The sequence below is a fragment of the Lynx canadensis genome, chromosome X, assembly GCF_007474595.2.
Source record: "Lynx canadensis isolate LIC74 chromosome X, mLynCan4.pri.v2, whole genome shotgun sequence".
In the NCBI taxonomy this organism is placed as follows: domain Eukaryota; kingdom Metazoa; phylum Chordata; class Mammalia; order Carnivora; family Felidae; genus Lynx; species Lynx canadensis.
Window position 1 is genome coordinate 5,058,249 of NC_044321.2, and position 13,922 is coordinate 5,072,170.

Consider the following 13,922-nt stretch of genomic DNA (forward strand, 5'->3'; position numbering starts at 1 on the left):
TGAATGATCCAGAAACCATAATTAAGGTATTAATTTCACAACCTATTTATTACAAGTAGAAAATGCAGTGGTTATGTGGGCTCCGACAATAATTTTCAACAATGTTTATAGAATCCCCAGACTGCAGCCATTTTCCATATTTCTTTGCCACAAGGCGGAATTATTTGTCTCTTACAAGACAAATGGGTATCTCTCAATTTCTTGACGATCTATAGGCAAGGGCTTCCAACAGCAACACTGCAATTTTGTTTCTGATTTTCAGTGGAGAACAGATGTTGAGATTTTATGATAAATGCATATAAATATATAAGCTAATTTTATATCGTGACAGTCTTTTGAAAATACAGATGGAGTAATATCATTACTCTCTTTCTCATTAATTTCATCCTTTCTACACATGTTTCGTGATCTCTTGACTAATGTATAGTACCTGGCATCAACTGCAGACAGAACCTTAATAGAAACTGAAAAATACCTAATATTTTTGCTTGCTGCATATTTTATTTTTATTTTATATTTATTTGATTTTAAGTCCAGTATAATTAACATACAGTATTATATTAGTTTCAGATACCCAGCATAATGAATCAGCAACTCTATGTATTATTCAGAGCTCATCACAGGTGCCCTCTTTAATCCCCATCACCTATTTCCCCTCTGGGAACCATGAGTATGTTCTCTATAGTTAAGAGTCTGTTTCTTGGTTTGTGTGTCTCTTTGTTCATTTCTTTTGTTTCTTAAATTCCACATATAAGTGAAATCACATGGTATTTGTCTTTCTCTGACTGACTTTATTTTGCTTAGCACCTAATAATAAATTTTGAACTTTGGGAAAATAGCGATCTTCATATTTTCTGACATCGCCAAAGTTGTGTCAGTCCTGATTGTTAGTAGAGCCTAGAATGGACACTATATGTTTGTATTTCTGTTAGAATACTAAATTTGAAAGACAGACCTGTGATTTTTATGCTTCTTTTCATTATCTTAAAGATGACATAATGGGGCACCTGCCTGGGTCACACGGGAGGTCATGTGACTCTTGATCTCGGGATCATGAGTTCAAACCCCACGTTGGGCGAGGAGCCTACCAAAAAATATTTAAAAAAAGAAATGATTTTGGGGCGCCTGGGTGGCGCAGTCGGTTAAGCGTCCGACTTCAGCCAGGTCACGATCTCGCGGTCCGTGAGTTCGAGCCCCGCGTCGGGCTCTGGGCTGATGGCTCAGAGCCTGGAGCCTGTTTCCGATTCTGTGTCTCCCTCTCTCTCTACCCCTCGCCCGTTCATGCTCTGTCTCTGTCCGTCCCAAAAATAAATAAACGTTGAAAAAAAAATTAAAAAAAAAAAAAAAAAGAAATGATCTTCAACATGCAACCTGCAACCTTTATGCTACCACTACTGTCTACAGGAAAAAGATGTTCCAGAAACCCAGAAATGTCCATGTCCACATCTTCTGTGTGCAGCCCTTCCTTCGGGCAGCCACATGTCCCCTGACCTTCCCTGGGAGCTGTGTGGCAAGCAGTTCCTTGCAGGTTTCATTCACTCTTCCCGGACAGCACCTCCCTTCAGGGGTACAGTGCTCACCCCAGGTACGTTCCCAGGGACCTTCTCCACTTGTGCTTTGTAGGACCCCGGGAGACCTCTGGGCATGCTTGCTCGTCCAGAAACAAAGGCTACCACCATGGGGCAGTCTGATGTCCATAGTATCCTTCCGTTTTCCCTCCTTCCCTCTCTTCTCCTCCTCCTCTCCCTTTCTTTCTGTGTCCATCTCTGTCTCTCCCCCTCTCTCTATAATCTGTTATATAATCTGTCATCTTATCTATTTTACCTGTCATCTACCATGAAACATGATAGAGACACAAACTTCTCAAAAGTTATTTTATTTTTAAAAAGATTATTTATTTTTAGAGGCAGAACGCTAGCGGGGCAGGGGCAGAGAGAGAGGGAGAGAGAATCCCAAGCAGGTTCCGCATTGTCAGCACAGAGGCCGATGTGGGGCTCAAAGTCACAAACTATGAGGTCATGACCTGAGCTGAAACCAAGAGTTGGGTGCTTAACCGACTGAGCCAGCCAGGTGCCCCTAAAGAGTCATTTTAAAGGACTGTTTGTGTATTAAAAGCAATTTGATCTGAATGAGAAAAAAGCAGACGATTTGTCATCAATGATTCTACTTTTAAAGTTTGTTAGACACCAGGTGTTATGGACTGAATGTTTATGCCGCCCTCCCCCAAATTCGTATGTTGAAACCTAACCCTCATGATGGTGGTATTTGGGGGTGGGGTCTCTGGGAGGTGATCGGGTCATGAAGGAGAAGCCCCCGTGAATGAGATCAGTGCCATTCTAAAGGAGACTCCAGAGACCTCTGTTCCCTTCCACCATCTTGAGGACACAGTGGGAACACGGCCCCCTCCCAGACACCAGCATGGTAGCTTCCTTATCTCAGACTTACAGCCTCCAGAACCAGTGATGCAAGTGCCCTGTTGTTTATAAGCCACCCCTAAACTAAGACCCCAGATTCGTATCTATTTAAAGAAAGATAGCATGCTAATTATGATCAGAAAATGTCAGTCCAGGGGCAGAAGGCACATGGCAGGACCTCTTTAAGATGGAAGTTTGAATATAGATGTGCTAAACTTAACCTGTTGTTTAAAGAAACCAGCACAAGTGAAGCAGAACCACAAACGGTACCCTCTCTGCCCCCCACCCCCTCACTCTGGAAGGCTGCTCCCTGGCATTTAGTGAGCTGTGGACACTCTTCTGGATCCCCTCAGCCAAACCCAACCCTCTGCTGTTTTCATAACAACAGTGCTATGGCCTTCGTTGCTGCCTGTTTTTCCACAAACCAATGGACACCAGATAAGTTTCTAAATCTGATTTTTCTCCAAACCATGAGCTACGTATTACATGTAGTATACACATGGAGTATCAGCCAAGTCCAACTCAAATTAGATCATCCTTGGCATCTCTTTACATAAAATGTTATGTCTGTATGCTCATCAAAGAATAACATCCAGTTCCATATGATGAGTGTACATTCCCGCCTTAATCATCTCTAGAGCTTTGTCCCTTCCACTTAACAGTGATTGCACAGGCATCTGTGGTGCATGAAGTCATGTACAAAGACACTAGCCAAAAACCTCTTGTGAAAGAGATGTGCGGAAAAGACTTCACATTTGGAACTGGTTCCACCCTACAAACTATTTCTTCAAACTGTGCATTCAACCTAGATGGGGTATCTTTGTTTCGTTTTTAAGTTTGTTTGTTTATTTTGAGAGAGAGAGAGCAAGCGAAAGCACAGGAATGGGGGGTGGGCAGAGAGGGAGAGGGAGAGAATCCCAAGCAGGCTTCATGGTCAGCACGGAGCCCATCCTGGGATTCGATCTCACAACAACCATGAGATCATGACCCGAGCCAAAATCAAGAGTCAGATACCTAACCTACTGAGCCAGCCATGCGCCCCTAGATGGGTATCTTTGAAATAGATCCTATTTCAAAGTGCCTATCGGAAGGTCATAAGCAGCTGTGGGCAGCATCTTGTAATCCCGTCTCTCAGTCACTGTGGACAAACACTAAGGAGGGAAAATGCTGGAGGCTGTCAGAGTTTAAACAGAAATGAGCCTTTGCGTTTATGTGTACATTACTCACTTGATGATGCAGTGCCTGATTCCCATATCACGAGTCAGGACTTCTTCCATATATGTGCACACTAGGTGAGTTCTCTATTTCAAGTGATCCTGCTGTGACCCTTCCCATGCAGGAAAAAGTCATTTTTCTAAGTAAGTTACCAGTCTCCTTTTCAGTACACTTGGGTGTGTTCTCCTGGATTAAATTTTCTTAAGGAAGAACCACTTCAAAAATTAATTTGATCTTAATAGCTCAAAATTATTTTTTCTGTTGGAAGAATCACGACTTTTAGTTTGCTAGATGTCACAAGGAAACAAACATCTCTTTTTTTGTAAAGAGGGAATCATTCTAAACATGAGAGGTTGGTGGTATTTGATCAGTCATGTAGGCAATGGAGTTGATACAACTTCTTACCCTGGAGGCTTTCCCTCTCCACCCCACCTGCAGGCCTGCCGTCATGCATACATTGTCACAATGCACACATGTGTGAGCATGATCTTGTCTGTGAAAATATAAATGCACGGTTACTGACAGAGGTCTCACAAACGCTCAGTATAATGCTCAAGTTGGGATTAGATTTGTGGAAATGCTAAGATGTGTACGCCCAACACAATGTATTCCAGGCAGTTACTGGTTAGTAACATGGGTATGCGGCGCTCATCCATATACTAGGTTTCTTAAAATCAAAAGAGGGGAGGGGCGCCTGGGTGGCTCAGTTACACGTCCGACTTCAGCTCAGGTTATGATCTTGCAGCTCATGAGTTCAAGCCCCGAGTTGGGCTCTGTGCTGACAGCTCAGAGCCTGGAGCCAGCTTCTCTGTCTCCCTCTTTCTGCCCCTCTCTGGCTCACGCTTGTCTCTCTCTCTCTCTCAGAAATAAACATTAAAAAAAGAAAAAAAAAATTTAAAAAAAGAGGGGAGAAGACTGTGCATTGGCTAACAAGAGCAGGCCATGTGTGGAGCAAAAGCCCCTCTCTCTGTCTCAGTCACCAAAACCAGAGAAACTCGTTGTTCATTAGTTAATTGTGTCGTGGTATTCATGAAGATTCAGTCTAGTGCTGCACTGAGTACAGAATACACATGTAGTTGTCTCACCTTAGATATGTAAGTTGCTGGGTTTTTTGTTATAATTCTGTAATTATGAAACATCTTTAGGACCCTGCGTGAAGTTATTCTGCATTTAATATTTCACTCTTGTTTGGGGTTTAAATTCTATAAGTTAATTCAGAGTTCAAAGTTTCTAAGACAGATCATTAATTAAAATAGCATAAAATAAGTTGTTTTTAAAATATAAGTATAGATTCATAGATACTCTTTTTCTGTCTCTGATCAGTTGGTCTACACCTGTATCTATATGCATGTATCTATGCACAAAGCAGCCCCTAAAACCAAATACAGTAAAACCTTGGATTGCAAGTAACTTGTTTTGCGAGTGTTCTGCAAGACGAGCACACATTTCTTTTCTTTTTTTTTTATTTTATTTTTTGTTTGTTAAAATTTACATCCAAATTAGTTAGCATACAGTGAGACAATGATTTCAGGAGTAGATTCCTTAATGCTCCTTACCCATTTGGCCCATCCCCACTCCCACAACCCCTCCGGTAACCCTCAGTTTGTTCTCCATATTTATGAGTCTCTTCTGTTTTGTCCCCCTCCCTGTTTTTGTATTATTTTTGTTTCCCTTCCCTTATGTTCATCTGTTTTGTCTCTTAAACTCTTCATGTGAGTGCAGTCATACGATTTTGGTCTTTCTCTGACTGACTCATTTCACTTAGCACAATACCCTCCAGTTCCATCCACGTAGTTGCAAATGGCAAGATTTCATTCTTTTTGATTGCAGAGTAATACTCCATTGTATATATATACCACATCTTCATTATCCATTCATCCATCGATGGACATTTGGGGACGAGCAAACCTTTCTAATAAATTTTAACTTGATAAACAGCGATGCCTTATAATACGAGTAGTACGTGATGCTAAACATCATATGATCACAACACAGCCAATGGTTCTTGCCATTCGCTTTGATATTTAAGTACTTTGGATTCCAAGCATGTTTCCTGAATGAATTATGCTCACAAACCAAGGTTTTACTGTATTGTGTTGCTCATATCTACATAATTTCAAATGACTTTATTATAAGCAAAACTGAATCGTTTTATTCTCTATAGAAATAGTGGTAGACTCAGAGCTTCCACATAGTATTGACTCCAGAATCTAAGAATAACCAGACCTTGCCTCGATGCACTCATACTGCATGACTTCTCTGCTATCCCTGTATTCTGCCTTGTGTACAACTCCGGACTTGCCAACCTAAGGTACAACAACACCTCTCCCCCTGCTTAAGTCTTTCAGGGACGTGCCATCATGTGCAGGGTAAATGTCAACCATGTTGGCATTGTGCGAGAAGTCTGGAAAACTGAGAAGAGCCTGTCTCAGTCTCTTGTCTCCAGCAGGACTCCCCCATCCCCCCATCTTCGTGTTTTGTCTCCTATCACCTCCGCCTGAGGAAGCCAAGAAGGAGATGGAAATCCCAAACACTAGAAGACTCCTGAGACAAGTTAATTAAGTTATTTCCTGTATCTGGAATCTTACTCCATTCTCTTCTTGGCAAGACCCTATAACATCCAGCCCAAAAGTCACCTGACCTTGTGGGAAGCACCCTTAAACCCAGTTAGTCACTGTTCTCTCTGTCCATAACATTTCATTCATTAACAAGTGAATTTTTGCCACTTTACTTTCACAATACAGCAAGAATTTGGTTTGGACTCAAACTGTATACCTCTGGGTACAGTTCTATTGGTTTTGTGTCAAACTGAAGCATGTAATTGGTTGAATCATCATGCTGCAGATGGTGCAAACTAGAAGAGCAGTAAAAGTTGACATGGTATTGACCTCTTGTCTGAAAGTATTCTCACCATGAAACAAAGCCCAAATATATCATAGTCAGGTTTTAGAGATCTCTCGTATTTTAACTTAAGTGAACCACCTTATATTGCACTGAAGAAAATGGAATACAACCCAAAAAAGTTACATGCTATGCTATAGGTTTCTTTTTTTTTTTTCCTAAAAAAAGAAAGCTGTAAATAGACATCACTGGCAGGACTCCCCCATGGACTAATGGAGTAGGACTTATCAGCAAACTGCCGTATGGGAGTGATTTGAGGGGCAGACAGAACAGTCTCCATAAAAAGTATGTTTTCCTTGTCTGATGAAATCCCACAAACATCTTTGAGTCTTCCTGAGTATATACTTGCCTCTCTGTTAAAATTCCAATATGCGCTATGAGCTTATTAACCACAGAGCCAGAATCCGAAAGTATAGGGGACATTCTGGCTCATTGAGAACAGGACTTTTTTTTTACTTTTATTTTAAACCCTGAAGCATTTTTATAAACTGGCATATTGCATAAAACCCTAATGGAGAGACCTATAAAAACAGAGCTGTTCAATTTCAGTTGGAAGGGCCATTCCGTCGTATTCACGTAAAGTACTGTATGGGTGGTTCCCCTTCTCCATGATGCATAAAATGGCACCTGCCCTTGGGGTTGATCCTCACCCCTTTGGGTGTTCATGGGAACAACTCTGTGCAACCCTGTGGCTCCCTCATATACGAAAGGGAAAACCACTGACTCCAGACTCACTTCTGTATTTTACCTGAAATGTGAGTAGGTGAATTATGAGACAGGCATTCTTAAACAATCTTGCTATACACATGGATAACGCAAGATGTGATACAGTACATAAACAGACATAAGTATACCTATACAAAAAATCTCATGGGCGTTTATTAGGAAAAAATGTTTCAAAAGTCTTCTTGGAGGGCGAGAATGAGAAAACAAAAATGTTTTTTGCTTGATTGCATAGAAGATAAGGTGCAGTGGGAAAGCCAGCTGCTTGGACAAGTTGGCCTCACGGAGACACCAGAGAGAAGAGGTATGTCCATGGGTCAGCTAGGATGAAAACAGAATGAGTGAGTCATACAATTCTGAACTAAGTGAGCAACGCAGAGCAAAAAGCTTTATTTTCCTTTAATATTTCCCTCAGCATGGTACATTGTAGGGTCTTTGTCCTTACCCTTAAACACATTTTGACCAGGGGCGCCTGGGTGGCTCAGTCAGCTAAGCGTCTGACTCTTGATTTTGGCTCAGGTCATGATGTCAAGGTTCTCATGATCTCAATCTCAAGATTGAACCCCACATCAGGTTCTGCACTGGTAGAGTGCAGAGCCTGCTTGGTATTCTGTCTCTTTCTCTCTGTCTGTCTGTCCCCTGATCGCTCTGTCTCTCAAAAATAAACTTGAAACACACACACACACACACACACACACACACACACACACACACACACGACCCTGTCCTGTTGCTTTCCAGACATTTCCAGTTATGAGAAAAAGTCTCATTTTTGTAATCAAGTCCCATTTTCTGGATTGAAAAAAGTCTCAACCAGTTTCAAATTTGGGACCAATACTAGGCTTCTCTTCTTTGCCCAGTCTGTAGCTCGGGGACATCCAGAAGAGAAGGGTATGTAGTTTGACTCTTCCCTCTGTCTTCTTCTTTCCCCCTTCACCTCTTACAGATTTAGGGCAGAAAAGAAATTTAAAGAAGGTGGAGAAACTGGCCCACTGAACTAGGCTTGCTCTTTCAGGGTTCTCTTTGCTTTTGTTGGCTGGGGGTCCGAGTTGACTTTGTGGCAGGTGTTTGAGTGTGGAATTCTGGTCTGCTCCAGACTTGCACTGGAGTTCTTGGAGGGACCCATGGGATCCTCAGCCCTGCACAGCCACCTGGTACAAGCAAGGCTTGCCTCCCATTGACCTTTCAAGTTCCCTTCCCAAGTGCCCTCCCCTCCAACAGTCTCCTACTGCTGGAGCTCTCTGGGTTTGTATCACTTGAACATATTCAAACAGAACAAAGCCTGGTGCCCTTTCTGATTGTCCAGGTAACGCAAGGAAAAACATATTCTTCTCACCAACTCCACTCGGGCAGTCTCTCTTTGATGTTGGCTACCCCAGACTTCTCCGGCCCTCAGAATTTTCCAGTTCATCAGCAGGCACCACTTGCCGTGTTCATGGTAGACCCTCAAACTCTCAGGGACATAGGCAAGGCTCCCAAGAGCTTTTCAAAACACGTGGCCATGCTCAAATGGTAGGAAAAGAAGTCAAGTTCTGAAAGTCAGCAAGCATGCAGCTAAGAAGGAACGTGTCTGTCATCCCTCAACCCCTGGATTTTAGGGGATCACCCTCACATAAGATGAAATATCAGAAGTACGTTGCTCTCTACCTGATGCCATGAGCTGTCTGTTAGGTTGATGACCCATTATAAGCAAACATTTCCTGTTGTAACCAAATTCCCTTGAATTTCCAGTTTCCTTTTTTATGGCTTAGGGGGGTGGATGATTGGGAAGTTGTCACCAGGTCTGCCGTCTTTATTGTCAGTAATAGAAGAATGTGTCCTTCTTGTGAGTGCGGGAGTACTGACTACTGCCCTCAGCCCCATTCAGCTTCCTGCTACAGTGACATGGGCATGTTGCCAAAGACTATTTTTTATGTCAGGCTTTGGGTAAAGGCATTTAACTGTGCATTAACAAAAATATTTTTTCACTCTCATTTAATTAATTGGGCCAACTGACTTCACTATGAATTTTAAAATCCAGTTTTTAAAAGCCTTCAGTATGCCACCTTGAAGCATTGGAGTTCACAAAGCTAATAAATTCTTAATTAGGGTAATAAAATCCAACTATGCCCCAACAAAGAAAATTCCTTTTTGAATCTAACATATTAGGTGAGTCTTTTTCAACGGAAACAAAGATGTTCCTGTTTGTCATGCAAAATAAATGAGGATTCCATCCCAAAGTAGCCAGGATGTAGAAGTAGAAACACCTTGGGGCGCCTGGGTGGCTCAGTCCGTTGAGCGACCGACTTCAGCTCAGGTCATGATCTTACGGTTCATGGGTCCTGGCCCCACATTGGGCTCTGTGCTGACAGCCTGGAGCCTGCTTTGGATTCTGTGTCTCCCTCTCTCTCTCTGTCCCTCCCCTGCTCGCATACTCTCTCTCTCAAAAATAAATGAACATTTAAAAAAAATATTAAATTTTAAAAGTATTAAATAAAAATTTGCAAAAAGAATAAATTTAATCCATACTGTAAATAGCAAACGGTGAAAACTGTGAGATATTAATGAAAGACATTACACACATAAATAAATGGAAAGATATTCCAGGTTCCTGAATTGGAATGTTAATACTGTTAAACTGTTCATAGTTCAAAAGCAATCTATAGATTCAATGGAATTTCTATCAAAATTCCAATGGTATTTACTTTACAGAGAGAAAAACCCTAAAACAAAACTGCAACAAATACAAATAGCCTCAGCAATCTTCAAAAAGAGCAAAGCTACAGGCATCATACTTCCTTGAAAAAGGAAGAAAAGCATGCATGTGCAGGAAACCCAGCAACACTGTAGAACATTTGCTTGTTTATTAAAAACCCAAAGGATTGTGGGGTGCCTGGGTGGCTCAGTCAATTACGCGTCCGACTTCAGCTCAGGTCATGATCTCACGGTTTGTGAGTTTGAGCCCCACGTCGGGCTCTGTGCTGACAACTCAGAGCCTGGAGCCTGTTTCAGATTCTGTGTCTCCCTCTCTCTCTGCCCCTCCCCCACTCATGCTCTGTCTCTCTCTGACTCAGAAATAAATAAACATTAAAAAAAAGAAGAAGAAGAAGTAGAAACACCTCTTCAAGGCATAGAGAAAGAAAGTCATGAGCTTTGCCGTGTCTGATCTCGGAACTCTGGTTCCGTACATTCTCCCGGTGGCCAGGATGTCATCAAGAAGCTGGCTTCTCTCGGGGCGCCTGGTTGGCGCAGTCGGTTAAGCGTCCGACTTCAGCCAGGTCACGATCTCGCGGTCCGTGAGTTCGAGCCCCGCGTCAGGCTCTGGGCTGATGGCTCAGAGCCTGGAGCCTGCTTCCGATTCTGTGTCTCCCTCTCTCTCTGCCCCTCCCCCGTTCATGCTCTGTCTCTCTCTGTCCCAAAAATAAAAAAAAAAAAAAAAAAAAAAAAAAACGTTGAAAAAGAAGCTGGCTTCTCTCGGCCACTCCATGATCTCTTTGACGGTGGCTGCCTCTGGTTGTCCCCAGCCTCAGGTCTCCCAGTACCAGATTTGTAGACAAAGATCTCCTGAACAGGACCCACCGCCTGAGAGCCACCAGGAATCTGTTGTTTGCACAACAGCCTTTAAACTTCTACACAGAGGACACTCACATTTTCTACTGCTTCTGTCAGAAGCCACTGTGTCGCAAAGTGGCAGAACTACCTCCGAGAGAACAGTGCAGTGAAAAGACTCCGATCCCCATGCATGGACACCTGAGCATGAAATTCTAGGCATATTGTCAGAGACAGATTTGGAGAGAGCTTTCCTGAGGCCGCAGGGACCCCCAAACCCATCACAGAATGGAATCTGCATCTTTCTTTGTAGTCCTCTGGTCCCAGATGTACCATTTGGATTCTTTTTCCCCTGTGTGTCCTTAGGTGTTTTCTTTTGTTTTGTTTCTGAATCTGACTCTGATTATTAAGTTTGTTGATACACAACAGTGTGCAATTTTCTTCTGTGCATAGGATTACTTGTTTACTTTGGGACAAAGAAGCTTATTTTTTTGGTGGCTTGAAAGGCTCCCAAGAACAGAATGGGTTGACTATGGTTCATTGCCCACATCTCCCTGCTGCAAGAGGAAAGGAGAGATGAGTTCAAGACCGTAGCTACGTACAGGTATTATCACTTCACGCAGGGCTCCTGTCGTACATATGGTTCTTTAAAACAGAACTCCTCTCCTTACAGCGTGAAATGGTTCTCTGACATAGAAGTTCCTCTGTGTGAACGCGGCGAAGTGTCCAAGATCCAAGAAACACAACACTGTAGTGTGGCTGTTGCTGAGTCCCTGTGCACTGTTTGCATAATTATCATACATCGTCTTATCCGTCCCATTGTCCCAGTGGAGAAATCACTCTTATTTGCTTCTTGGCCTCTTGGTTGCAACAACAGCTTATAACACCTGAACTGTGTTTCATAAGCTGATTCTTGTCGAAACCTCCCATGAAACTTCATCCCAGGGAATCAGTTTTTGAATTAGGAAGCTTTGTCAGAGGGTGGAAAAGTAAACCTTTCCTAATGGAGACCCATGTTCACAAAGGAGCCTCTGAATCTCGTTGGAGAATTTCTCCTGGAATAAGATGAATCATAGGAAGATGACTTGCATGTGTTTCTGTGTCTTGATTATTTATTTCATATTAACGTCTATGTGTTTGGTATTTCTGGAAGTAAAGAAAGGCCAGAAAAAGTGTAATTTTAAGGAGATATAATTGTTATGGACAGGCGGAAGGGATACAGACATTTTCTTTAGAGAAAAAGACATTTTAGTTCTGAGTAAAAAGTGATTCTCCTTTTTCTGATGGAAAAGAGAAAAGAAAGGGAGCATACACAGAACAGCCAAATTGCTGTCACCCACCTCAACATTGGAGAATGCCTCCCGGGATTGTGAGTGAGGTCGCCCCAGAGCAGCAAGTTCTGTGCGACATACAACAGAGGGAAACACTTGGCGGGCCCTGAATGTGGTCTCTTCAGAGTCCTCATAAATCAAACCAGATTTGCCTAAGATTGGGCATGGGAGAGGCCATGCTCAGACAGACCTACTTGCCAGTGCATTTTGTAGAATCGAATCCCTGCAGCTTGAACATACTCTTAAATGTAAACGTTGGATGAGACAGAACCTGCTTTATGTTGTTCTAATTAGCAACCTGCCAAGCTTGATTGTTGATGGGATAAATGGGTCATCTACGTTTCATTGAAGTTTCTCATTTTTTAATGAGCAGCGGTTGGGGTGTGTGTGTATGTGTTACTGTTACTTTGGTTTTTACTTCTTCAATATTTCTGGCGAAGGGTGTTGCCTCCAAATTGCAAATGGTTCCCGTCAGCAGATTCTCTGCTGATTTGAGAAGTCTTCTTCCAAGGGACCGTTTAAAGAGGTAAACTTCCATTTGAAGGAAAAGACTCTTGCACAAATCTTGGTCCTTAACCGAAAACCGAATACGCGTAAACTGCCGCTAAGTCTTTTTCCTTTTGCTATTTTTCAGGTATCCTGGCATCGGCGGAGTTCTCTTCCCCTCGTCTTTGGGAAGTTTCGCAAGCTGGGCCCCTCCTGTGTGTAGCCAACAATGATGTTTTGTGTCTTCATCCCGTTTGAAGGGCCTGGCACACAAACAGCCCAGCCTATTCATTCCTAGAGCCATTTTACATATGCAAGACCGAAGCCAAGATTAATGTCTTCATCCTCGACGTGCTCATTCAGACACGTTCTGGTAAGTGCAAACACTGGGATCTTTCACACGAGAAGTGGGGTTCCTGATCGATACGTCTGGCCTTGCTCACATAGCCACCTCTTTGTTGCAACTCAATCATCCAAATGGATAGTTAATAGAAGGACATTTGTTTTGTCCATCTGGAGTTCCTCCAGTGGGACAGAGATGGCGTCACCTGCCCGGGGGGTCATGTTGGCTCCCTACTGGGGCAGGGGTAGTGCCAAGCTTGAGAGAATCCCCCACATTGACTCCCCGACTCCCCAGCCAGCAGCCTCAGACCAGCATCTCATTGGAAAGGGAACTCTAGACCTCTGCATTTTCACCGGCCAGACACTCTGAATACACTCTGTGTCCTCAGCCCTGGCACTTCTTCATAGAGCTCTTTGAGCGTTTGAATGGAGGTGCTGGAGAAGTGCCCTTTCACTTGCCGCAAACACGAAGGTCATGCAAATGCGTGTCACCAGAGGTGTGCAGGTGGGACCAGACATAGCAGGCGACACGGCAGGGGGGACCGGACACACACCAGGTAGGGATGAACAGCTGCATTCAGTCCAGCAGGCGAGAGGTGGCTTGGAGACACGGGCAGGAGGTGTGCCAATGACAGGGTCGCCTTCTGGGTGTCCCCGCTGAGACACGGTCACACGGGAGAACCAATAAAGAGCCCAAGTGGGTTAGAGTTGCCATGCCACTGATTTTGCACAGAGCTGTTTTTAAAGGGACCGGTGGCTCACCGCAGCTTCTGTGGCCCCACAGTGAAAAACATAAAAGTCATATCCGATGCCTGACACAGAGTTAGCAGGATTTCTTTCTTTCCCATTTATTTTATGGTGATTTCGTAATTTTTACATTTCAACGTTCCCTTCTTCCAACACGGCAACCTCTATTCTACTTCAGTTGTACTTTATTATTTAAAGTCATGGTTTAAACTCAGGATAGTCTGACCCTGATCCC

At 43.2% G+C, this 13,922-nt stretch overlaps 1 long non-coding RNA gene across 2 annotated transcripts in view; it reads left to right on the forward strand.

Moving 5' to 3' along the window:
- Positions 1–12,960, forward strand: part of LOC116737896 — a 318,405-nt gene extending 305,445 nt beyond the window's left edge. For both annotated transcript variants that reach the window (XR_004343217.1, XR_004343218.1), the window contains one exon: positions 12,747–12,960. This is a non-coding gene — a long non-coding RNA (uncharacterized LOC116737896). The remainder of the gene's footprint in view (positions 1–12,746) is intronic.
- Positions 12,961–13,922: the final 962 nt, after the last annotated feature.